Source organism: Mirounga angustirostris, unplaced genomic scaffold, assembly GCF_029215605.1.
Source record: "Mirounga angustirostris isolate CCGP_5_RB_7025 unplaced genomic scaffold, mMirAng1.0.hap1 SCAF_1, whole genome shotgun sequence".
Classification (NCBI taxonomy): domain Eukaryota; kingdom Metazoa; phylum Chordata; class Mammalia; order Carnivora; family Phocidae; genus Mirounga; species Mirounga angustirostris.
In genome coordinates this window covers 107,208,426-107,236,130 of record NW_026991709.1, presented here as the reverse complement: position 1 = coordinate 107,236,130, position 27,705 = coordinate 107,208,426, and the positions used below count along the sequence as shown (strand labels likewise).

General features: G+C 35.1%; 1 long non-coding RNA gene across 1 annotated transcript in view; it reads left to right on the top strand.

Moving 5' to 3' along the window:
* The first annotated feature begins 10,693 nt into the window (after positions 1–10,693).
* LOC123863692 (uncharacterized) overlaps positions 10,694–27,705 on the top strand; it is a 33,018-nt gene continuing 16,006 nt past the window's right edge. Inside the window, exons 1-3 of the long non-coding RNA XR_006795616.3 lie at positions 10,694–10,803; positions 17,265–17,422; positions 20,044–20,219. This is a non-coding gene — a long non-coding RNA (uncharacterized LOC123863692). The remainder of the gene's footprint in view (positions 10,804–17,264; positions 17,423–20,043; positions 20,220–27,705) is intronic.

Below are 27,705 nucleotides of genomic sequence, written 5' to 3'. Positions count from 1 at the left end.
GTGGACAGATTCTATTCAAGTTACTGGTTGTGTTGTTTATATAATTGAAAACAAGATGAAAGCTACAATATCTATACCACTAAATACCATCACTAAAATCTTTCAGTTCACCGAGAAATAGGCCTTACCTATTACAAAGGAGGTAAAATGATAATGAAAATAATATATTACACCACATAACACTTCATTCCTTCTAAGGCATTCAGACTAGACTGTCCACAATGAGTGATCCTCAAGCAGAATAAGAAGACTCTGAATGCACACCTCTTTCCCTTCATTTAGCCATCCCATGCCTATAGCATACTTCAACTATTGACCTTAGATCCCCTTTCTGAGGAGCCTGAATGCAGCTTCTCATTTTTTGCCATACACTTCTGATGGTTGGTCACTATAAATTAATCACAGTTGTCAGTTAACACATGAGAGTTCTTTGCATTGGTTCGGGTACATTGAGTACCTGAAAGCTTATGTGCAGTGAAGGGGGAGGGGAAGTTGAAGGGGGCATCTCTCAGGTGGTTGGGATGAAGAAAAGTCAGAGGGTAGAGATGTCTCTAGGGTAAGAAAGGAAGGAAGAAAAGGTGATAGAAATTTTCAGTGAAATGAATTAAAGTCTCCTTTTTTGGTATAACTGGCAAATATTTCAGTTATGTTTTTTTGTTTTTCTAAAGATTTTATTTATTTATTTGACAGAGAGAGAGAGAAAAAGAGCACAAGCAGGGGGAGCAACAGAGGGAGAGGGAGAAGCAAGCTCCCCGTTGAGCAGGGAGCCCAATGTGGGGCTCCATCCCAGGACCCTGGGATCATGACCTGAGCTGAAGGCAGTCACTTAACTGACTGAGCCACCCAGGCGCCCCCAGAGTTATATTTTAAGAATAGGATAGTCACCGAGCAAATGGCTGCATGACTTTAAGTTTCTGAAAGGCAGGAAATGGATCAGAATGAGGACAACAATGAGAGAAAGGAGGAATGGAAATTACAGAGACAGATCAGAAGGATCTATGTATGTACATATTTATACTCCAAAGATTAGCCTTAATAAAAGAACAAGCTACAAGTCTCAGGAAAAATGCATCTTATATCCAATGTAGCTCTCTAAGGAGATAGAAATCCAGACTGTTCATCAGTATCACAGAAATATTAGGATGCAGTAAAGTCAGAATAGAAAATCAAAAGTACCCAAAGATGTCACCTGCTACACAGGGAAGGAAATATCATCAACCTTCATGAGTGAGGCAGTTTAGAAAGGTTGACTGTCTTCACCAGAGAATACTCAGTGATTCTGAGTAGATCAGATATTTAATAATGAATACATGGATCACCCAGTAATTTGTTAATTGAATACTTTAATTTAGAGCATTTGTCATAATTTAGAATTGGACTGAGAAATATCCAGCTTCAGAAATGACACATTTCAGGAGCCCAGCATAAACTGAATGATTGTAGAGGTAGAAAGTGCTCTCAGTGAAAATCTAGGCCTGCCTCCCCAGGTCATAGTTGAACACCAAGCTCAAGGGATTGAGACAGAATCCCAGCATTGCCACCCAGTCCTGACTCAACATTGTTTCTGTTATACCCTGTGGTCACTATGTCACTGAGATGTACAGTTCCCCCCCACACACACACACACCCCAGAGCCCTTGAGGTTATCTACTAGCATTCTTAAGCGTTCCTTATGCAGTATAGAAATTCTGTTGTCAGTATGAGAGCATCAAAACTTACTGCCTGCTGCCTAAAATAAGACTATCCTTCCCCCACAAATGAGTTTAGAAACATAATAAATGCTATGCTAGTTGCTATAGGATGCTATAAATAGAGAAAATAAGCCATCTTAAAATAAAATCTAACTAGGTCTTGCTATAGGATTAATGAAACAAATTAGGAATGACAATGACAAAATACTACAATGCTCCATTGTTTCTTAGTATCAAAGTTGTCTTGCAGTTTTTTCTCAACTCTTTTCAAACAAAGATTTGTGAAAGTCTAAAGAGAAAGCCACCAAAAAATAAAACATTTGCCCATGTACTAATACCAAATATAAACAAAAAGATGAAAACATTTCTGAGATTAAATGTGAATACCAATGTATTGTCATCATAGTCTATACCATAGAAGTACAGGACTAAGTTCTGTTCATCCCTTGGTGATCCAGAAATTTGACCAACTATAAGGAATTGCATTCCAATCTAGTTTCTGTGGTGAGCATGAAAAGACATGGCTACCAAAGATTGGTATTTATGGGAATGAAAGTGTTGATTTTTAAAGAAGAGGGCTAAAAGGTTGGACAGTTCTTGCTGAAGAAAATGAACTCAAGTCCCATGACATTGAGTAATCAATCTATCATTGCCACATCTAAAAAGTGAAATGGGCAATAAAATAAATACAAAGTAGTAAGACATACATTGATCATATAAGAGAGACACAGTGATAATCCAATGAAAACTGAGTCCTTGTAATAGCTATGAATAGTCCCAAGTACTTAAAAAAAACCCACATATTATTAGATAGGTCTAACGTGACACTAAAAACACACACACACACACACACACACAAAAGATTAATAGTAATGCCAGCAAGAACCAGTGATTGGCACCCAACTATAGATACCCTAGTCAAGTTTTATAGAAAACAAGTAAAAGAAATGATCCACATCTTTGAAAATGTGCAATATACAGCACACAGATATCAACCTTTCAGATGCCATAGAGTAATTACTTTGTATTTTTTATGTTTTTTTTTTTCCAAATAAGTAGGTATATGAACTTCACTGCATCTTCTCTGGAGCCAAGTCTGGGTACATTCTGCCACGGATCAGAAGTTTGCATTATTTGCAAAGCCACTCAAACAAAGCAAGCCAATTTAAAACACACTACACTGCAGCAAAGCAAGTTAGACAAATTATTGCAATTATTTTTCAAAATAGGCTACCAAGCATAAGGTAAGCATACAATTGCTTGAAATGAACTGAGATAAATTACTCACTCCTGCAAGGCTGACTGTAATAAACATGCTTCCTCATATCTTTATGGCCCACCAGTTTTTATGTTTATACTTCTGGCTTTAAGCTGAGTTATCACAGAGATTCTGTAGAATGGGTTTGTTTTTGTGCTTGGAGATTCTTGGGATGACTCTTTAAAATCGGGAATTTGAAAAAGTACTCAGGTTGCTGTGGAAGATTCATGTTGGGCCATTAAAAGGGGAAAAAATTAAACCATGTGTCTGAATGAGTGAAAGAAATTCTCTGTTCCAGAAAATTGTTAGCCCTGTAAGAAAAAATCAAGAAATCTTTTGTAACCCCAAAACTCTAAAAATCTAGAGGAAACTACACAATTTTGTGTAAAGTGGGACTAATGATACAAATCAGGGTGAAATTAGCATTTAAAATTTTTATTTGCACCATTCAGAAGCCTCTGACAAGTTGAAGACTTTAGAAAATAATACTGGCTAAGCATCTGATTCATGTCTGCTTCTAAAATGTACCAACAGCAACAGTGTGACATATGATCAGAACTGGAAAAAGTCTTCAAGGCAGGGTGGACACAGCTAGTCCTGTTATTTACTGTTGGCAGAGAACCAACCTAATGATGTCTTTTTAAAAGTACGCATAAATTGAGAAAACAGGGTCAAATGAAGAAAACAGAAGAACAAAGCCCAATATTGTGTCTTAAAATAAATATTAATTGAAAGCCCTCCTTATGTCTTGAGAATGAAGAAATGCATATATATGTAGTGTGCTAATAATGAACTGAGAACAAAAAGTGCTATAGATATTCCTATGATGAGCACAGGAAAAGGAAAATATAGAAAAAGTTGTGGCAGAGACTACTATGTTCACAAAATCATTTTTTTTTCTTGGGCATTCAGCTTTCCCATATTTTTCCAGCTTCTCTTATAGTTGCATGAGGTCATGTGAATTGTGGTTAGTGAAATGTGGACAGAATGATAAATGCCACTTCTAGGCATGGCTACTACTAAAAGCAGTCTCCTAACAATTCTCTGTGCTGTCCCTTTTCCTGATCTACCAGTAAGATATAGAAAACACAGTAGAGCACTCTGAGGTCCTAAAACAGGCACTGCTTCCTTCATTGAGAAATTCTGGTTGTGAACAATATGTCAACTGAATTAAACACTGTGATAGGTAATGCAGTTGATTTATATTCTGCTACAAGCTCCTTATTTTGTTGCTGACGGATAATAATTTATAGATTGCTACACTTTGGGTTGTAATGCCCTAAGGAGGTGAAAGGAAGTTGGATCCCTGAATCATTAGAGCAGATTAACAGACCAATCAGAGCCAACTAGACTGTTGTAGGAACAAGCAATAAACTTTATTATTACAGTTAATCCACTACCATTATTGATTTTTTTTAAGCACTTACACAATCTTGGTTAATGTAGATCGTTAGAAAGAAAAACGACTGACAGAATAGACAATGTTTTCAGGTGAACTTAAAATGTTGACAAACTTTTATGTATTCCACAAAACAGAAATTGTGAGCAGATTGTACATTCTAACTATACACAATAAACTAGTAATTAATAAGATGTTTTTAATAAGCAAATTAAATCAAAGGTAAAGGTATTATTTTCTGATAACTCTTTGGCCAAAGAGGAAATTTTAAACTGTAAATATCAGTGCCAATAATAAGATCAATATGTATTAAAACTCAGGAGATTGAGTGCAAAGCTGTTCTGAAGTGCATTTACAGCCTTTAATGAAATATGCATAGAACTGAAGAAACTAGAAAAACAAGCATACAAATGTAAGGAAAGCAAGAGGGATAAAACCACATAAATAAAAGGAGAATATAATATAATATATTTTTAAAGGAAAAGCTGTAGACTTAAATAATAAATCTAGGAGAGTTTTATGGTAAAACAATAGTAAAGGCAGTATAATAGACCCCTATGCAAGTCTAATCAAGAAAAAAAAACCCTACAAATACATAAAATACAGAAGGAAATATTAAGAAATTATTTAACTTGGGGGAAAATATAAATTACCAGCATTAACTCAAAAAGAATTGTATCTGACTAGAAAAATAGCCACGGATATATAAAAGTTGTTAAACTATAACCTCTACGAAGATGTACAGGGAAACATTATATATTGTTTGGGTTTTTTAATTTACTAATTCAGAAATATGGGTATACACATTATTGAAATATATAAAAATAGTACATATTTCTTCTAAATTATCAGAGTGAAGAAATTAAAATAACAATTATTTATCAAAGGAAATAGCAGTGAAAAATTTTAGAAGTCAACCTTTAAGCATAAAATAAGATGAAAAAAGACCCCAAGCATCTGCCATAATGATGACAAACACACAAATAATGTATGTTCATATCAGTTAGGGTCTGAAAAACAGATGGAACCATTTTATGTGCATAGGAGACACAGTTTTGACTTAGGATCTTTAAAGGTATTTAAATATCGACCAAACAAGTGCAAGCACAAAGAAAGAAGGCCTCAGAGTATAAGAATGAGTCAAGTTTGAATTTAAGGTTTTAAATATAAATGGCACATATAGGGTAACTTTTTACTAAGAAAACATTCAATAAAATATACTAATAAAGTATAAAACAAAAGCTGTTGAAAATACAAGGAGAAATAAACACAGATATAGTAATATTGCTAAGGGAATTTCACAGAATTCTCAGCCTAGCAAATCAAATGTAAAATTATAAAATTGAATTGGGGAAGCATACCTTACTTAGTTAAATAAACTAATATTAACGTACAGAGACCTCTTTGTTTTAAATGGTCCATGTATCATTTACAAACATTGACCATAGTAGTCCACAATGAAGCAGTTAATAGTTTTATAAATAGAGAAATTACGCATGCTTTGCTCTGAGTACTATTCTGTTTAGAACAAAATGCATTAACACTGACTTAATACAGAACCTCTCTGATAACAACACATAGAAATACTGGGTGGCTCAGTCGGTTAAGCATCTGCCTTCAGCTCAGGTCATGATCCCAGGGCCCTGGGATTGAGTCCCATATCGGGTTCCTTCCTCAGTGGGGAGCCTGCTTCTCTGCCTGCCACTCACCCTGCTTGTGCACTCTCTCTTTCTCTCTCTCTGACAAATAAATAAATAAAGTCTTTAAAATACTGAACTAAACAAATAAAAACTTGAAATGTATGGAACAGTCCAAAGAAAAGAAAGGAATATCCTCAAGTGATAGAAGTCAAGTGAACTGAAAATCAGTAACATAAGCTCAGGAGTTGTCATCAGAGCAGACTTAGGAGAAACCTGGACATGGACATAAGACCTAATGCCAGAGTCTGGAGTTTCAATGTCCAGTAGGAATAAGAGATATGGCCTTGGATTCCCAAATGGGAAAGTGGTAATGTTGAGATTTTTTCTAAAGACTTTTCAGCAAAAGGGTAATTTTTTTTAAATCTCCAACTACTGGAACATGGAAACTACAGGGTTCTAGGTAGAATAGAAAGTAAAGAATAGAAAGTAAAAATCATTGCACCACAAGTGGGTGTGGAGTTGAAATTTCTATCAGCTGAATGTTGAGGCGTCCTCAAGCCAAGAAATCAATACATAAACTCTTCTTAGTTTATTTCCCAGTAAAGTAAATGCAAAATATTCTCTGGAGAGAAATTTACAGTTCAAATGTTATAGGTTTGCTAAAGGAAAAACTGTCTCTACTGAGGATTAGCATGCAATAAAAAATGAGAAAAATTCCCCATGAGCAAGAGTCAGCAGAAACAACAAATAGGAGGGTTAGCATCCCTTGAACTTGAGAACATAAAACAATATTCTGAGAGCCTCGAAAGGAAGAATGTTTAAAATAACTGAAGATAAATAAGTAACATAAACTACAAATAATAAATAAATGGTATAAATAAATAGTGTACATTTTTAAAATAGTCAACAGATTTTGAGAAAATATAAAGTATTTCCAGAAATCCAAAAAGTAGTTGCAGAAATAAAAAAAACTTAACACTGTCAGTGGATTGGTTTAAAAGAAGACTAGACACAGCTGAAGAGATAATGCTTTAGAAGAAATATCTGAGGAAATTAATCATAAATGGAATATAGGAAGTTGATGAGATGAAAAATATGAAAGAGGGATTAAAAAACATTGAAGAAAGGATGAAAAGACCTAACATACTAAAATAGAAATATCAGAAGGAGAGAATGACAGAATGGGTGAAAATCATAATTTTCAAAATAATGGCAGAGAATTTTCCACAATTAATAAAAGATATGAATCCTAAAATTAAAGGAGCTAAAAAGTCCTGAGTATAGTAATAAAAAGAAATTTCACTTTGACCATATTTTAGTGAAAAAATATATATCAAGAAGATAAAGGGTAAAGAGAAAAACATAAATGCTACCAGAAAGAAAAGTCAAATAACCAACAACAAAAAAAATTGATTGGCAACAGCCTTTCAATAGCCCCCCCAAAAGCCCAAAAGATTGCAGAATGATATCCTGACAGTGCTGAAGGTAAAAATCTATCAACCAAGATTTCTATACACAGATAAAATATACTGCAAGGATAAGGATGAAACTGGGCATTTTCATTCAAAGATTAAGAGAGTTTGCCACTCATAGACCCTCACTGTCAGTATTACTAAAGGATATACTTTCAGGAAGAAATTTTTAATTGCTTCTTTAATGCAAATTAAGCACAAAATTATAAACAGGAAATCCCATTAAAAATAAAATAGAATGCCATAAGAGGCCATTCACAAGGGCAATAAAATAGATAATCCAAAGACAGATTTAGTATAAGTTACTCAATAACTTAATGGAAAAACAGATAATTTATATGTGAGAATTTCTTATGTAAATGAAATAACATATCAGCAGAGTTGTATAATGATAAACTACTTTATTAATAGTGGCAGAATACTTTACTATCTCTATGGAAAAATAAAATTAATTTCCTGATGCATACTGTATGTAAAATTCAAATCAAGATGGATTAATAACCCAAAATAAAATGAAATCTTTCAAAGTTTCAGAGAAATAGAAGATAATATTTTCATGAAAGTGGGGTAGGGAAGGTTTTCAAAATATGACACAGAAAACATAAGGAAAAGACTAATAAATTAAACTAAAATTTAAAACTTCTCTTTGTAAAGGATGGCATAAAAATAAAAATGCAGGTATGAACAATGCATGCAACTGGTAATGCATTAATATCCAGAATATATTAAAAACTGTAACAAATCTATAAGAAGCTGTCAGGAGGAAAAACAATAGTAGAATGTCAAATAATATGAATGGAAATTTTACAAGAAAGGAAATCCAATAGCCAGTACATATGAAGACTAATATTACTAATAAACAGATTAATTCAAATTATAATTTGATGAGATACCAAATTACACCTATCTCATTGGCAAAAATTTACAAGTCTAACAAATGTCGATGAACAAGTAGAAATATCTTGACTTATACTTTGCTGGTTGGATATCAATTATTACAACAGAGCAATTGGCAATATATAGTAAAATTATCATAAGTATATTTCTTAATCTAATAATTTTACTTCTAGGTAGATAACATTAAAAAAGTTTCCCCTTGTGCACTAAATGACATGTACAAAGATCCACATCAAAACATTATTTATAAAAGCAAAAAAATAAATTGCAAGCAACCTAATCTTACATTTGTAGAAAATGAAAAAATAAATTAACTTATTTACATAATTGAACATGATACAGAGGTGAGAATAATTAGATCTACATGAGAACATGAATAATTTTTTTTTTAAGATTTTATTAATTTATTTGTCAGAGAGAGAGAAAGCACAACCAGGGGGAGCAGGAGATAGATGAAGAAGCAGGCCCCCTGCTGAGCAAGGAGCCCGATGTGGGACTCGATCCCAGGACTCTGGGATCATGACCTGAGCTGAAGGCAGATGCTTAACCGACTGAGCCACCCAGGTGTCCCGAGAACATGAATAAATTTTTAAAACATTACCGTAGAGAAAAATATAAAAAACTAGGTAGATGACACCATTTATGTAAATGTTTTAAATAATAAAATAATGCTATAATTAACTGAAGATTTTTATCTGTATCATAAAATTATTTAAAATAATTTATGTGGAAATGGTACATACCAGACTCAGGATTTGTGTTTACTCTGACTGAAAAGAAAAGCAAGAAAAGACAGAGGTTAAGTCACATATTACTTTCTAAAAAATACACAAATATTGCAGAATAAGTAAATATGTTAAATCTCTGTTGTTTGTACATAGTTGTATGCCATATTATTTTGGGGTATTTTTCTGAATGTTTACTATAGTTTGCATATGACATCAAAAGCACAAGAAACAAAAGAAAAAATAAACATTTTAAACGCCATCAAAATTAAAAATGTGCTTCTAAGGACACCATCAAGTAAGTGAAAAGACAAGTCGTGCAATGGGAGAAAATATTTGTAAATCATATATATACATATATGATTTATAATATATATATTTACTATATTAAATATATAAAAAGACAAATAACCCAATTAAATGATGGGCAACAGATTTGAGTAGACATTTCTCCAAAGAAGATATACAGTGACCAATAATCACATGAAAAGATGCTCAGCGTGTTTTAGAGAAATGCAAATCAAAACCACAAGATACTTTTTCACACCCCCCTAAGATGGCTATAATAAAAAATGGAAAATGACTGTTGGTGAGGATGTAGAGAAATTGGAACTCTTGTACTGGTAGGGGTGTAAAATGATGCATCACTCTGAAAAACAATTTGTTAGTTCCTCAAAAAGTTAAATACAGTGTTACCAGATGACCCAACAACTCCACTCCTAGTTATATACAAAAGAAAATTGAAAATATAAGTTCACAGAAAAAACTTGTGCATGAATTTTCATAGCAGTATTTATTCATAATATCACCAGAGTAGAAATAACCCAAATGTCCATTAACAGATAAATTCGTAAACAGAATGTGGACTATCTATACAATGGCATATTATTCAGCAATGAAAAAGAAATGAAGTACTGATACATGCTACTGTATGGATAAACCTTGAAAACATTATGCTAATGAAAGAAGCCAAACACTCAAGTCCCTGTTTTGATGATTTCCAAGACCATCCTCAGACTTGATGATTCCTAGAAAAACTCATAGGAACCAGATGCTGTTATATTTATGGTTATGATTTACCACAGCAAAAGGATGCTGACTGAAAGCAGAAGGAATAAGTGCATGTGAGGAAGTCTGGAAGAAATTAGGGGTAAGTTTCCAGGTGTACTCTCTAGATGAAATCACATGGAATGCACTTAATTCTCACAGCAACAATGGGTGTCAACAGAAGCCAAGCGTTGTCAATCAGGGAAGCTGACATGATTGGTATCCAGGATTTTTACTGGGAGTCAGTCACACAGACTACCCAGATTCAGCTACTCATCTACTCACATTCAGCTACTCAGACTCCAGACCTGCAGAGCAAAAAATAGGTGTTCACATTAATCACATTAATCACATTGTTAACATAAAGCATATGGGCAAATTGATACAGATCCAAGGCCTTTGGCGTACAAAAACAGTTATCAGGTTGAACATTTTAAGGGCTCAGAACTCAGGACCAAGGAGGTGGCCAAGGGCCCGTTCTGAAAATAGACCTTTCTTGGTCATGTGCACAGTTTGAGTAACCTAAGCCTGATGTGGTTTTCCCTGCATAGCCACATTCTCTATGATTCCATTTATATGAAATGTCCAGAACAGGCAAAGTCATAGAGATGGAAATTAGATTAGTCATTGACAACAGAATGGAAGAAAAAGGAATTGGGAGTGACTGCTAATAGGTATGAAGCACTTTTGATGAAAATTTTCTTGAATTAGATAGTGATAATGATCACACAGTCTTGTGAATATGCTAAAAACCATTGAATTATATACTTTAAATTGCAACTTTTATATTTAAGTTATATCTAAATTAAAATCTGTTAGGATATCTCATAGTTTAAAATTTGAAAGTTATTGTTATGAGAATTTATTGACAGTAAGTGTAGAAAGTGTAATTAAAATTATAATATAGTAGGAAAAAATTATATAATACCCAGTCTGGGTGGAGCCTCCATTAGGAAATGAATCTCTTTTATTGTTGTGAAATGTTGATGGTAAAATAATAAATCAGAATAATTTGGGAGTATGTCACAAAAATCTTAAAATATAAATATTTAACCAAAGAGAACCAATTAAAGAAATTGTATACTACATGATGACCTAACTAGACAGGCATTAAATTGCTTAAAGTATAGTTAATGACATGGGAAAATATTCATAGTGTAATGCCAAATAAAACATAATAAAATGCTATGAAGATCATATATTTAATAATAAGCAATTTTTAAAAACTATCTATAATTACCAGTAATAATTAGATGGAAACATAACAAAACATTTATTATTTTGTGGAAGGATTTAATTATTTCTATGTTTGCTTACAGAGAATATGACTTTTATATTCAGAAAAAATCACAAGGATTATAGTCATTAAAAAATAAGTCCATAGATGGAGAATGGCACAATGATGACTGAGGGGATAATAATACATTGGTACAGAACTTTATAGTTTATAAACTGCTAATATAAACATTATCTTATTTTAATCTCTCATTAATCTTATGTGATAGGTAGAGTCATAACTGTGTTCCCATTTTAGGTGTGAGTAATCTCAGGTTTAGAAATGTTTAAATGACTTATTCATGTTATCCTACTCGTTAATGACAAATCCAAGACTCAAAATTCAGTATTCTAATTTCACATTCAGTGCTGCTATGCTATAGGTAAAACACACACACTCACAAAATAAATCATCTAATTGTTACAGAGGATAGAAATAACAAATCTTTCACCTCACATTACCATTCCTCTTCTAAATTACAATGTATGAATGAGTTGACTGCATGGATTGAATTCACTTTTAAAAATTAATTATCTTTTTCATCACCAATATAAAGAACCTCAAGTTGTCAAAACACAGCTCACTTTGTGAAATACAGTTCGTCACCTAAAACTATAAATAGCTCCAATAATAAATACCGAATAACTTTTCTACTTCTTCCTCCAGACTGGATACAAAGAATGTCTATGATAGCATCATGAATAATTAACATCATGATAGCATCATGAAGAGTAGCATTATGAATAATTCTCAAGTATCTGTGGAGCCTATAATATTTTTATATTGCTTTCAACATTTTTATCTGTAGAACTTCTCTTACTCTTTAAAGTTATACATTTGTGAATGGAAAGTAACTTTATATTATCAACATTATTCCATACTTTTACAATTATCATTGAATATATGTAAGAAATTTTAACAATAAAGAAAAGTTAGAAAATAGGTTCTGTTCTGAAGCCTTTCTACACAGGTAGTCATAATAATAGAACTGGTTGACCTAATTTTCTTAAAATCTTTTTTCCTCTGTTTTGACTTTATCTGACCTTCTCAGAAATGCCTCAGTGGATTTCTTATTTAGAATATACTCAGTAAGTGGGTTCCTGAAGAGTAGCTAACATTTAGTGCATAGAAAGACAAAAAACTCTAATCTGAAAAAAATTAAAAGATCAAACATAAAATTTTATCTCTTTTCTTTGTAGTAAGGAACATGCTAATGTAAGAGCAAGATCACCTTAAAGAATAAATTCAACTCTTGCTGAAATTGAAAATGGTTTCCTCTTTTTAAATTCTTTTTCATATGGTGTCACTTATTTGTGGGACATAAGGAATATCATGGAGGACATTAGGAGAAGGAAGGGAAAAATGAAGGGGGGTGGAATCAGAGGAGGAGATGAACCATGAGAGGGAAGGGAAAAATGAAGGGGGTGGAATCAGAGGAGGAGATGAACCATGAGAGACTCCAAGAACCATGGACTCCAAGAAACAAACTGAGGGTTTTAGAGGGGAGGGGGGTGGGGGGATGGGTGAGCCTGGTGATGGGTATTAAGAAGGACACGTACTGAATGGAGCACTGGGTGTTATGCACAAACAATGAATCATGGAACACTACATCTAAAACTAATGATGTATCGTATGGTGACTAACATAACATAATAAAAATAAATAAATAAATAAACTTTGTTTGATACTACTAAAACAGGCTTGTTATAAAAAATAAAATATTACAGTACAGAGATTTTAAATAGCAAGGCTAATTATCTCATCTCTCTCCATTATATTATCAGATAAATAAAACCTGAAGGACCTTGTCACTAGCAGAATTATAAAATAAAAAATATTAGGAAGATCTTAGAGCTGGAGGAAAATGTTAACAGGCAGAAATTAAATTCTACTCATAGAAATGAAAGAGAACTAGAATGTTTAATAGGTGGGTAAATATAAAATGCTTTTTCCTCATTATCTTATTTCTTTAAAAATAAATGGTTGATTAAACATCATCAAAATTAAAAATATTTATGCATTAAAAGATACTGTCAAGAATGTAAAAAGACAACCTCCACAATGGGAGAAAATATTTGTAAATAATGTATCTGATAAGGGTCTAGTATCTAGAATATATAAAGAACACATAGAGCTCAAAAATAAAAAGTCAGAGAACACAACTTGAAGACAAAGAATTTGAATAGACATTTTTCCAAAGAATATATGCAAATGGCCTATAAGCACATGGAAAATATGTTCAATATCATTAATCATCAGGAAAATGCAAATCAAAACCACAATGAGATACCACTTAATATCCATTAGGCTGGCTATAGTAAAAAAAAAAGGGGGGGGAACTAGTATCAGTGAGGGTATGGAGAAATTAGAACTGTCATACATTGCTGCTGGCGATGTAGAATGGTGTAGCTACTATAGAAAAGTTTAGCAGTTCTTCAAAAAGTTAAACAGAGTTTACCATATGACCCAGAAATTCCACTCCTAGGAATATACCTAAGAAAGCTGAAAACATGTTCATAAAAAGTGCTTACAGATGTACATAACAGCATTATTCATAATATCCAAAAAGTAAAAACAACCCAAATGCCCAACTGAAAAATAGATAAACAAAATGTGATATATCCATACAGTGAAATATTAAGCCGTAAAAAGGAATGAATTCTAGAAACAACCTAAGTATCCATCAAAATATTATAGATGAACAAGGTATCTATAGGACTAGCCATACAATGGAATTTTACTCAAAAAGAATGAACTTGATACATGCTACAACATGGTTGAGGTTTGGAAACTTTATGAAGTCCAAGAAACTAAACACAAAAGATTTTTTTTTCTAACCCCCCTTAAATTTATTACTAGTATACACAAAAACTATCAATCATTGTATACAGTCAACTGGTATGCAGAAATGTATGTAGTCTTTATCATTCTGTTGTTAGTTTTATTAGATTCCTTCAGATTTATAATTATAATATGATCTAATTTGCAAAATAAGAAAATTCCATTTCTTCTTTTCAGATATTTATACAGGTTATTTAATTCCCTACGTTATTATGCTTATCAGTATACCCCTAAAATATGTGATGGTCAAACATATTATTTAAAACATATTATGTCTTCTGAATTTCTTTATGTTTAATTAAACCAGCAGAGTAGGATTTGAGAAATGAATCCTTTACCTAAACAATTATTAATCATTACAATTACCTAAAAAAAAATGCTCTTTAAGTTGCTTTTTTCTTTTTTTTTTTTTAAGATTTTATTTATTTATTCATGAGAGACAGAGAGAGAGAGGCAGAGGGTGAAGCAGGCTCCCAAGGAGCAGAGAGCTCAATGCAGGACTCGATCCCAGGACCCCGGGATCATGACCTGAGCCAAAGGCAGATGCTTAACCATCTGAGCCACCCAGGCGCCCTAAGTTGCTTTTTTTCTTGAGCTAAGGTATGTCAAAGATTCTTTTAGTGAAAACTTGCATCTCTTTTATAAATTTATTCAATATACAAAACAATTGGACTCTAAAGTGAGGATAATATAGTTTGAAAGATCAATTTTTAAGGAGAAAAACACATAGTCCATATTTTTTATGAACTAGCAAATTATTTATCTAAAGGCAGACTTTTTTCTTTCTAAATTGAATGCATCTTTCTGGATAACCCTATAAAATGGTCCTAATAAACACTTTTTAAATGTTGATAAAGTGTAAGAAGTTAGTATGTGGTTTTACATTTATTAAGGGGATGTCCCAAACTTATCCATTACAGAGACTGTATTTCCATCATTTAAGGAAAAAACTTCATTTAATTTTACTACATGGAGAGAAGGGGAGATAACAGTTAATTAAGTTACATAAAAATCCGATTTTCATTACAGCAAGCTCCTATACTAAGGTTTCTGCCAGGAAGTCATGAAGTCATTATGTCATTGCCTTCATTATTATCCCACAACAAAACCATTTCTTTCAGACTGAGGGGAGCCAATATGTAAAAGAGAAGGCACACAACTCAGCTATATTAGTATAAGATTTAAGTTGAATTTATGATACATTGGAATCTTTTGCTTATATTGCAATAAAATACAAAATGACTTTTTAATTGTGCTAGGTACGATTCAAAGTTAAGTGTGTCTCATATTAAAACTTGGTGGCAGAGATAGGGAGGGATCAATATTATACTCTAAAGAAGTTGTTGTATGATTATCTGCTTTACTAATCTGAGCAACAGTTAATTCCAATGTGCAAAGAACATCATGAAACACAATATTCTTCCTTAGAGATAGTTTAACTCAATGTCACTACACTCTTTGGTTTGACTCAAACCAAATTCAGTGAGGTACAGAGGCTATGGAGTTACAAATGGCAGAAAATCACCATAGTAGATCAAATGTCTGTATGCTTGGTAGAAATCATTTCCATCTATCCAAAAGAAGCCTTTAGTTGTCATGTTTCTACTGTATTACCTTTCCACAAAACAAAATAAAAGAAGCTATGGAGTTTAGTATGTCAGCTACTGAGAAAAAAAATGATAGGGTAAGTAAGGCCTATCCATTTTAAATTCTATAGGCAATGAAATCAAGATATTACAAGACTAGCAAAGGCAATTTTTTTTTCTAGCTTCTAACAATATCCATGTATATGGATGAATGTAGAAGGGGAAAGATTTACCCATGACTTTTTCCTCCAAAGCTATTGACTTTTAATAATAATGTTTCTTTAAAATCAACATTGAGGGGCCTGGGTGGCTCAGTTGGTTAAGCATCTGCCTTTGGCTCAGGTCATAATCCCGGGGCTCTGGGATCGAGTACCGCATTGGGCTCCCTGCTGAGTGGGGAGCCTGCTTCTCCTTCTGCCTCTGCCTGCAGCTCCCCCTGCTTGTGTTCTCTCTCTCCCCCTCTCTTTTTCTCTTTCTGTCAAATAAATAAATCTTTTAAAATAAATAAATTTTAAAAATAAAATAAATATTGATAAGCACATCAAAGCTAAAATACTTGAAAAGAGTTCGTCAAAGTCAAACAATCCTCCTCCCACATATGAAATTAGCAGGTTGAATTAGGTATCAACTGGCAAGCCAGGACAAAAAGTTCAGTTTCTGGGCACCACCTGAAAGAGAGTGTTCTGATCAAAACTATCCAAAAATCCAGCAGCACATTTCTGAAACCTCTGAGAATTAGCTTCATCAATGTGGGAATAATTGGGAAAAAGGAGGTGAGTTTCAAATAATTACCATAAACCATTGGAAATCCAAGGCTTAATTTCATAGGTTGGCAGATGTGAATCAAGGGCAATTCAAGATGTAAAGACTTAGGCCCAAAGTGCCTATTAAAAGGCTAAAATTATCATCTTCATATCTTTTCCATATTATTTTGTTATTTACTCATTAATAAGCATTTATTGGAAGCATGCCTTTTGTATGGTACATAGTTATTTGGAGTACAAAAGAAGTATCAGCATCTATCCACAAGAAATTTGTGATCATCCCAGATGTGGAACAGTAATCTTTCAGGTTAGTGGTATTCTAAATTAATTATCTGTTCATGTGTCTATAATTATGTTTGATCCGAGAAGTGCACCTGGAAAGGCTGAGTTAGTTACCGTAGGGGGAAGCAATTAATGAGAGTTCACTTAATTTAATAGTTCAGATTCAGCAAGTGTTTATCCCACCAGGTTTTGATCTCAATAACTTCAAGTAAATTTGGTATAGAAGTGATGTATAAATTACTCCAATCCATCTAACATATTGTAATAATGCCCTTAGTCTTACTTGCCTTACCTTTCTGAAGATCTATCCCATTACTGCTCACCTATATCCTATCTTCCCCTTCCAGCTCTTCACTTCACAAAATTCCCTCTATTCTTTTTTTAAGGATAAATCAAAATAATTTCTTAGTCTGAAGATAAGCTGAACTATATGAAGAATGTAATAGATGAAGTGTGCTGCAGGCTGGACAGGACAACAGAGATGTCAAGAGAAACATTTTTTTTTAATTGTGGATAATGTTCAGAGTTAACCCACTGGCTAAAGGTAATGATTATTCTGATATTAGTAATCAATAACATCAATAACATCACTTTAATTTCTAAGAGAGAGAGAATATCTCTTCCTTGGACTGTGCTTAATATTATCTTTATAAGACCGAAGCTGGGTGCCTGGGTGGCTCAGTTGGTTAAACGACTGCCCTCGGCTCAGGTCATGATCCTGGAGTCCCGGGATTGAGTCCTGCATCGGGCTACCTGCTCAGTAGGGAGTCTGCTTCTCCCTCTCCCGCTCCCCCCTCTTGTGATCTTTCTCTCTCTCACTGTCTCTCTCAAATAAATAAATAAAATCTTTAAAAAAAAAAAAAGACTGAAGCTGACTTTAATCTTTTAAATACATTTTTGGTTGATTATAGCAACTGCTTGGGATGTTTGTCTTATTTTGTCTAATTTGAATTCTGCTATTTCTCAGAGCAATCTAGGCTTGGAATATTGTTGCCCCAAATTCCCATTCAGTGTGAATTTCCAAAAGCAACTTCTGTCCCTGTGCCTCTGTAGGGATAAGACTAGCCCTTACAGGTGGAGTTAGTTATCCTCACTATCCACCTCAGCTCTTTTATTTTCAGCATTAGAGTTTTATGGAAGTATTCCTCAAACATAAATGTGCTTACAAACCTTCTGGGTGTCTTGTTAAAATGCAGATTCTCATTCAGTAGGTCTGGTGTGAGATCTAAGATTCAATACTTCTAAGATACTCCCAAGTACATCACACTTCAAAGAGCAAGGTATTATGGCATTTACTGCATGGTACTGTGATATTTGTTTGCACAAGTTTTATCCAATATTGTGCCTGGCATGTTGTCGATGCTCACAAATGCTTATTGAATGAATGAATGTTTAAAACTTAACCTGACATAAAGTTCACCATACAGGCAGACTCTCTGCTTTTCTCAGCCTTCAAGGCTTCTAAGACCACTGAGAAATTTCCACTTGTGGGAAAAGATGATGACCCTGATCCAGTCCCCATGGTGCTTCCTCATGAACCAAGCTACCACAAGAGAGTTGCTTTCAGGAAATAAACATAAACAGAAGGCAGTAGAGTACAATTCCAGCACTTAAACCTCAGAGGTATTGGAAATACCAGTGGAACTTTTTAAAAGTACAGAAGTTTTGAGATTGGTATTTGAAGTTGGACTTTTTATTCATTTTCTATGCTGTGTAAAAACTGCCACAAACTCGGTGACTTAAAACAACACCCATTTATTAGCTTTACAGTTCTGAAGTCCAGGCATGATGTGGCTAGGTTTTCTGCTGATGGCTTAAAAACCGAAATTAAGATCAGCTGGGCTGACTTGCCCTCTGGAAGCTCTGAGGAAGAATCTCTTTCCGAGTTCATTCAGGTTGTTTGCAGAATTCCATCCCTTGTGATTGTAGGACTGGGGGCTCTGTATCCCTGTTGACTGTCAGCTGGGTACCACTCTCAACTCCTGGAGACCACCTGTACTCCTCGCCACATGGCCCCCTCCATTTTCAAGCCAGCGATGGTGCATAGACTCCTTCCTGTGCTTCACATCTCTGGCCTCCTCCATCCCTGACCTCTAGACTCAAATTTTAAGATCAGACGTGATTAGATGAGGCCCATCCAGACAATCTTAAGTGAGCTGATTTGGGACTTTACATCTGCAAAATCACTTCCAACACCACCTTGATTCGTGTTGATTGATAACCAGGAGGAGCGTGTATACCAGGGGATGGGAATTTGGGGGCCATCTGAGAATTCTGCCTACCACAGCTTCCAAATTAGAGACTGAGGAAGTATGTTTACCTCTCTTCCCTAGATCCCATGGAAATAAAAATAAAGGTGTACCATTGACATTGAATCCATAGCAACACTGAAAATTGGAAGGGGTGAAATTAGTGCACTGATCATTTTGACAAGATTCTGGAGATCATACTGAAAGGCTGAAGACTGAATTGAGAAAACAGAGACTACTCTCAGGGCACTCAGAAGTCCTGCAGCTGAGGGAAAGCCCATAATCTCTAAGTCAACATGTTAAAGGCTATGTACTGTGTATGGAACCCCTAGGCTGAGGGGTCCTGCCTCATTTGCATACTCATACAATGACACAGTTTTAATGATACAAACTGTTATATACTGTTAGTATATAATTTTGGTTTAACCACCAGAATAATACAAAGAGAAAAGGATTAAAAATGTATATCTTCGGGTAACGAGAATGGAGGTGGAATGTTAATAGGAAGTCACTTTTCATTTAAATCCTTTAAAACATTTTTTTTGTGTATATATGCCAATTTATTATGAAAATAAATGTATTTTTTTCTGTCATATTTTGATTTGTAAGATTCTTTACATAGTCTGGATACTAATCCTTCAATTTTATGTGTTATATATATATTCGTTACTGTGTGAGACTTTGTTTTCCAAATTATGATGACTTTTCACATACAGCAGTGTTTAATTTTAGTGTAGTATAGTTAACTAGTCTAATTATTGCTTCTATGTTGAGTGCTCTTGAGTAAAATTAAGATATCAGGATTTGTTCACTTCCAAACAATAGGAAACTGAACTTAAATTGCCATAAACAAAAAAAGGAAAGCATTGTCTCATATAATTGCAAAGTCTTTCAGTAATGATATCTTCTGGTACAGCTTGATTCAGGGACAAGTGACCATCAAGATTCATCTCTCTGTTCTGGCTTACAAGAGGGGGCACCATTCTTCATTCTCATACTCCAGGTGATGGGCACTGGCAGCTTTGGACTCAGCCTAATCATCACAAAATAAATGCAGCTCCAGACCTCACACTCATACTACCAAATCTGCAGGTAAGAGAAAATTTCTCTTTCCCAGAAGCCTGAATATTAACTCTGTGTTTCATTGGTTCTCATTTTCATACACGCATACATGCATAGCTATGGCCAAGAAGATGAGGCACGCTGACCAGTTGTAGACTAATCTGGGCCAACTTCTATTTCTGAAAATGGAGTCAACCACTGGAAGGCACTTGGGCTGAGAGTAGGGAAATGAGGGTAACGTTACCAAAAAACATTACCCCTTTGGGTTCATGTGGCAAAACAAAAACAAAAACAAACAATAAATTGTCCAGATAATAATTATTTTTAATTTCACATATGACACCGAAACATGATTACTACTACATTTAAGAATACAGACTTGATATCAAATACTGACCCTTCTATTCCATGTGATAATTATTTACTCTAATTTATAATTGCTTCATATTTAAAATGGAAATAATAACACTTTTAAGGTTATTATGAATCAAATAGAAATTATATGTAAAGTGTTTGACATGGGATTAATGTATTTTTTTAAAGATTTTATTTGACACAGAGAGAGAGACAGCGAGAGAAGGAACACAAGCAGGGGAGTGGGAGAGGGAGAAGCAGGCTTCCCGCTGAGTAGGGAGCCCGATGCAGGGCTTGATCCCAGTGCCCTGGGATCATGATCTGAGCTGAAGGCAAATGCTTAACGACTGAGCCACCCAGGCGCCCTGACGTGGGCTTGATAAATGTAGTAGTGTAATTGTTATTAACATTTGAGTGTTAATTGAAAGCTATGTGCTGCCTTTCTTCAGGGTGAACTTTCCTCTCTGATTATGGTACTAAAGACATAATTCTCTGTTAATTAGACATCGGTTAAGGAGATGAAGCTGGAGTGTAGGGCCATGCCTGCCCCAGTGAGATCCAGCCCTGGGTAGATGGGCTCGGAGGCTGATGAAGAGAAGCAGCAGAGGTCCTTCTTAATAGACTTACTGTTCTGTTTCAATCTATTAACTTCAAGTTGTTGTTTTTTTTTCTAAAAGAAAAGTGAATTTAGGCAATTTAATTAATTTTCAGTGATTCCCTCATCGATAAAATGGGCAATAATATCATCTAACAGAGTAAAAATTATGTTTGATGTTAGCACTTAGCCAAAATAGGGACTCAGCAAACACGGATCTTTGCCTGCTGCCTTCCCCTATGCTAACTGTGGGGCTGTTCTAGTCCTTCACCTTTCTTTTATCTTCCCTATATCAATATTTACCAGCAAAAATACACATCCTTTAAAGAAAACAACCATTCTTAGGATTTCTCTGGGAAAATATATTCCCAAGAAAAGCCATCAACTAAAGAAGAGTTAAGAGTGGGAACATTGCAAGATGGCAGGGAGCCACATTTTAAATTTATTCTGTTTGCGCTTATTTGTGGCCAATTTTGAACTCTTACTTATTTTTAGGGAAGCCCCACTTAACAACACCCTGACTGAGAGGGATTTTCAAGGCAATTAAGAAACAGATGTACTTAACATAAGTGTTTGAAGCTTTGGAAATAGCCCATTATTTGCTTATATTTAAGAATGTCCATCGTGAAACAAAATCCTACTCTAAGTGTCCCATGAGAATGTCATACTATTATCACTAGTGGTCAGTAAGAGAAGTTGGTATTTATTTAATCCACCCACTAGAATATTTTATTTTCAAAAATCAATTTCAAAGTATATTTTTACTGAGTACCATGGATGTGCCCAACACTATGCTGAGTGTGAGGATAACCAAAGAAATGATCGCATCTAAAAACATAAATCATTACAGGCATGGAAAAATATTAGCTAATCATATGCAAAAAAAAAAAAAAATGCTAACAATCCAGTGAGGACTGGCTGAACTATTCAAAATCACAGTGAGTCCTTTTTTCTCCTTGCTTCATTTTTCCTGAGAGGGGCTTGAAATTCACTTAGTATAGGATTTCAAAATCAAATTCTTACATGTTCGAACTATTAGATTTAAAAATGTAGGCAATCTCTACTCACCCAGAATAACTTGAACCAATGATTCATATTGGCTGTATTTACAGAAGCAGTTTAAGCACCTCTCTGAAGAGCCATTAGCCAAGTTACAAACAACAACAACAAAACTACCAAATTTAAAACATTTGAATAATTCAGATGAAAGTAAATTATTCACTTTAAATTACATGATTAATTGATCTAATTATTTAATTTTAAAATCTTGAGATAGTCATTTCTTGGTTCCCATGCCATCTTGCTCTTGACGGTCTGAGTCCAGAAGGCTGGGAAACATGCTCAGCGGGGAGGAAGGAAAGAGATGCTGGTGGGGAGGAGCCCAAGGCATTCCTCTTCTGGGAAGGAGGTCAAACCAGAAGAATATATCAGAGAATTGATAAACTAGAGCCCTGAACTACTCCAGTAGCAGTCCTGTATGGCTCTGGAAAGCTTTGTACAACTTTCTAATGACTTCTCCAGGAAAAAGCAGCACAACTGCTTCTATGTTAGTAACACTTATCTCTTTGTTAAGAAGACCCAATGGTCATTTGATGATGCATGATTCACTGGTAAACTTTACAGAAGTAGTCTAAAAGGGAGAAGTTGGCCTTTCTGTCAATCAGCAACCAATGAATTAGTTGGAATGAGATGGTTCAGACATTTAGTCACTGCTGAGTTCAACCCGGTTTCCAGTGATGGGTGGGAGTGGAGATCCAGGCAGTGAGGAAACAGGAAAAGGTAAGATGAGAAAGAAGTAACTGCATGGGTCAAGGGGGAAAAGGACTACTGTATCATCTTGTTTCCTTGATTAACTACAATTTAAATTCATAATTTAATCTCCAATAGGTGGTCCCAGTAGAAAGTCCTTTTTGCCCACTGAGACAGGACCCTTTCTGAGCAATGAAAGGAGATTCTCCCAATAGGAATGTGATGGCATATTTTGGAGATGATCAAGGAAGGAGCTAGACTGTACTATGAAAATAATAAATGGCAATATTGTTTAGCACCCATTACCTCACAATTTGTGAGTCAATGTTTGTGCAGACTTCTGAGTTCATAAGGTAAGAGTAAATAGAAATAATTACCATTAAATACCAAGCTTTGCAGTCCTCACCCTAAAGGCTGTATTTACAGAAGCAGTTTAAGCACCTCTCTGAAGAGCCATTAGCCAAACTGACGAAAGAGGAGGATCCTATCTGAAAGCACTATAATTCAGCAATCACAGCAACATCTTGGTGTTGGAAAGAACATAGAGTAGCACTGGAATAAGACATACTGAACAACAATTTCATAGCTCTTTCTTTCCCACCAAAGATATGAAGAATTTATTTATCTTTATTAAGCCACCATTTCTTTGTTGATAAAAATGGGAATAATAGCATTCTTTCAAGGTTGGTACGAGGACTAAGAATAGCTTATGTAAAATTCATATCAAAGTACTAGCACATATTAGAGTTAAAATAAATTGTAGCTATTACAATGGTGGTCACAAGTAGCCCCTAAAAAGTCCCTATATTCCAGGGGCTTTGTGTTCTCTCTTACCTTTCAAATCCATTGGCTCTGTGCTAGTATTTAGCTTTTTGCCTCATACTTATTTTTAACTCTCTGACCATCTGAAGAATAACTGGACTCCCTTGTCTGCTTGATTTTTTCATCCCAGCTTTACTCTTCAGTGTTCTATATCTCTCCTTGGCTCCATGATCTGCATCTAATGGGCAAGTGTCACCCAATCACTACATCTAGTTTAGTTGTCAGGGAATATCTGTAAAAATTTTACAGATCGACTAGGATATGAGCTACATCTTGAGGACAGGCAAAACTGAAATGAAAAAGAACTGTATGTTTACTTTTCAGTATTCCATATAGACCACCAAGTTCTGTTTTGCATTTGCTGTTATAATTCCTTGTTCCCTTACTTCCGCATTTTGATACAGCAGTTCAGTGTTCCAAGAATGGGTGACATCATTATCAGGGACAAAAGAGTTGCCTTAATTTTTATTGATAACAATCTGGGTTGATTATTTCCTGATGATACGATAGTACCTTAATTCAGAGATTCTTGTGCTGACTCCAGTTGCTTTCAAATTGTGATTTGTGGAGCTCTAAAGTACCAAAAAGATAGTGCAGGGCCCTTCCTGGAGAATCTAGAAGGGGAGGGCAAGTCAGGATGCAGGCTGCTTGGCTCCAACCCATGCATTCCACTTTTATTGCTTCATAATGGATTGTAGATGTAATTTTATTTAGAAAATAAAAAGTAATTACACAGCTTGAAAAACAAATTTTGGAGATTCCCTATTTCATATATGAGGAACTACAATCTAGTTTGTTAGCATGTCCAATGTTACACTATTTATTTTTAAACCATTTATGTATTTGGCTCAGGGAATACTTATTGAACATCTACTCAGTGTATGGTGTGGTGTTCAGGCCTGAAGATGATACAAAGAAACAGTCCCTGTCCTTGAAGAGGAAATAACCCATGGTAGCAATGATTGCTGGCTGTCTACCCAATATCCTTCCTTCCCTTCTTCCTCACAATGTTAAGGCAAGCATCAATGTGCCCAAGTAAATGTTAACATTTCCCAGTTAACCCCTGTAACTAGGGGTAGCCAGTAAAAATTAAGTTAAGCTATTGTGTGAGACTTCCAGGAAAGTGCTGTAGAAGGAAACTAGGCAATCTAAGTCCATCTTTTATCCATTGCTTTCTCTTCTTTCCTGCTGTCTGCTAGGCAGATGTAATTTCTGGAGTTCTCCGGGACATGTGGCAACTTAGGGATAGAAACCATGGTTATGTCAGTTCAGAAAGATAGAAGGATCCCAGAAACCTGATGACCTTGAAGTTGCCACACCAGCCCAGGACTGCCCATTTATGGATTTCCTTTACATAAATAAAAATAAGCCTCCAACTTGTTTAAGTCACTGTTACTATTTTTTGATATTAGACCAAACTTAATCCTAATGGATAAGTAGACAAGTAAAGAGGCAAATTCAGGAGGATAATAAATTATAATGGGGATAGAATTTTTAGAGAACTATGAGGTTCACATATGCCCCCAGGCACTAGGGTTTGGGAAAGGTTTCTTAGAGAAGTAATGGCTAAACTGAGTCCTGGGGGCACCTGGTGGCTCATTTGGTTGAGCGTTTGACTCTTGATTTTGGCTCAGGTCATGATCTCAGGGTCATGAGAAGGAACCCTGCTTGGGGCTCTGCACTCTGGGGGAATCTGCTTGAGATTCTCTTTCTCCCTCTCCCTCTGCTCCCCCCCCCCCCCCACCACACACACTCACTGTTTTTCTCTGTCTCTCAAATAAATAAATAAATCTTTAAAAAGAAAATAAACTGAATCCTGTAAAATGAGTTGGAGTCAACCAAGCAAAGAGTATGGAAAACGGGTATCAGGGATGCAGAGCAGTGTGTGCAAAAACCTGGGGGATGGGAAGTAAGGAGAGGATCCAGTGCATTCTGGGAATTTAAAATATTTCAGTGAAGATAGTAGGAAGAGGGCATGGATGGGGGAGTGGTAAGGCATGAAAAAGGATCATAAAGTGTCTTGTCTGACTGAAAAGGGAGGCCACTAAAGGATTTTAAGCAGGGAGTAATGGGATAATATTTGGATTTTAGACATATCATTCTAAATTGAAGTGATGGAAAACCAATTAGGAGGCTGTTTTAATAATACTGATAAAAGTAGAACAAGAAAAAGATTAAGAAAAGGGAAATTTTAAGAATGTGGTTATTGATCAAATTGGATGAAGCAGATGAATCCACAAGAAAGAGGAAGAATCAAGGTTAATGTCTGGGTTCCCAGGTGAATAATTTCATTCGCTGATATAAGGATTCCAGGAAGAGGAGCAGCCTTGCTCTCTTCAAAGGTCACCATAAGATGACTGAGATCTGCATGTGAGAACACTTGTAAATGCCAGTCATAAAAGGTAAACCTTCTGAGTCTGCTAGCTCATTCTTTGCATGATTTAGCTGCCTTATTTCCTTTTGTTTCATCTTGCAGTATCTACCCCCTGATCTTCTTCCTATGAGATATAGCATAATGGATGATTTTCTAAATCTAAATATGTTTCATCCTTTAACATAAAATATCTATACAAAGTTGTCTAACAGGAAAGACATATGATACACCTGAGGAAAACACGTTTCAATAATAATTCTGCTCTTTCCTGTCACTAACCTTTTTTTCTTATTCTAGTTGGATATCAACAACCCAAAGTATAGCAGGAACACATTCGTCTAATTGTCCAAATTTCATATCACATTTCTTGTGCCCAACTACTTACACACTTTCTCTGCAACATACATTCTTTTATATCCATGAGTGGGTGTTGGGGAAACTTAGTTTAACCCTAGTCATTGTAATGAGGTCAGATACAAGAAGGAACTGCTAGTGGAGTCTGATTGCCTAAGTAAAATAATACAAGATTACTTTGGATGGATGCAGAATGAATAATAAGGACAATCACCAATAGTAGTTACATCCAAACAACTAATATATCTACAGTTCTAGAATGTAAGGAAAGCAGGTAATCAAGCAGTAAGCAAAGAAGAATCTTAATATGTTTTTGCTTTGTTAATTTCTTCAACAATTATGTGTTAAGCTCCTACTATATTCTCATGAAGCTGGGGATCTAACAATTGAGACAGACCAACACATGAGTAAATATGTAATTACCACTTAGGACAAGTACTCTGAAAGAAATGTCAAATATAATAAAAGTACAACAGAGAGGTCTGATTTAGATTGAGGAAGGACCATGTATCAGTCAAGGTTCAGCCATAGATAGCAGAATGTGTTGCTAGCTTAAACACAAAGGTATTCATGGCAGAGTATGAAATAGCTTTCAGAATGAGTGGTTCAGCTACAGACTCCAGAATGAGCTGCCAAGAATGGTCCCCAAAGCCACACCACAGATGGGGACCATGAGAGGAGACTATTTCTGCCAGAATCTGAGAGCTGTTATTCTTGCTGCTGACTCCAGAACCACATTCCCTGGGCTAAGAGCTGCTCCATAAAAATGGATACCTCAAACCCTGCTTTTCTCTATTGTTAAGTCAGTTCTGAATTCAAGCCTTCCATGAGCACTTCTATTTGGGACACATAAATCACAGTGAGATTTCAGACAGCAAAGCAATATAAGTAATGCAGTCAGGAGGCTGTACCAAAAGAGGTTGGGAGGGGTCATGAAGGAGAGAACCATCCTATCTGGCACAGGTGTAAGGGAAGGCCTTCCCAAGGAAACAAAGACTTGAGGGAAGCGTGTTGGCCAGGTGAAGAGTGGGAAGAAAAGAATCACACAGAGAGAGATCAGCTGACATGTGGGCCCTGAGGCAGGAAGTAGTTGGCACATCGAGATCTTAAAAGAAGGCCAGTGAGTCTAGAGGTCTGTGAGTGAAGTGCATGGTGTTGAGAGGAAGCCAGGGTAGCTGGCCCAGGCCAGGTCATGCAGGACCTCATGTGAACAGTGTTAACAATTTAAATTTTAAATTTAATGACTTTAATTTTTTTCTCAGTAACAC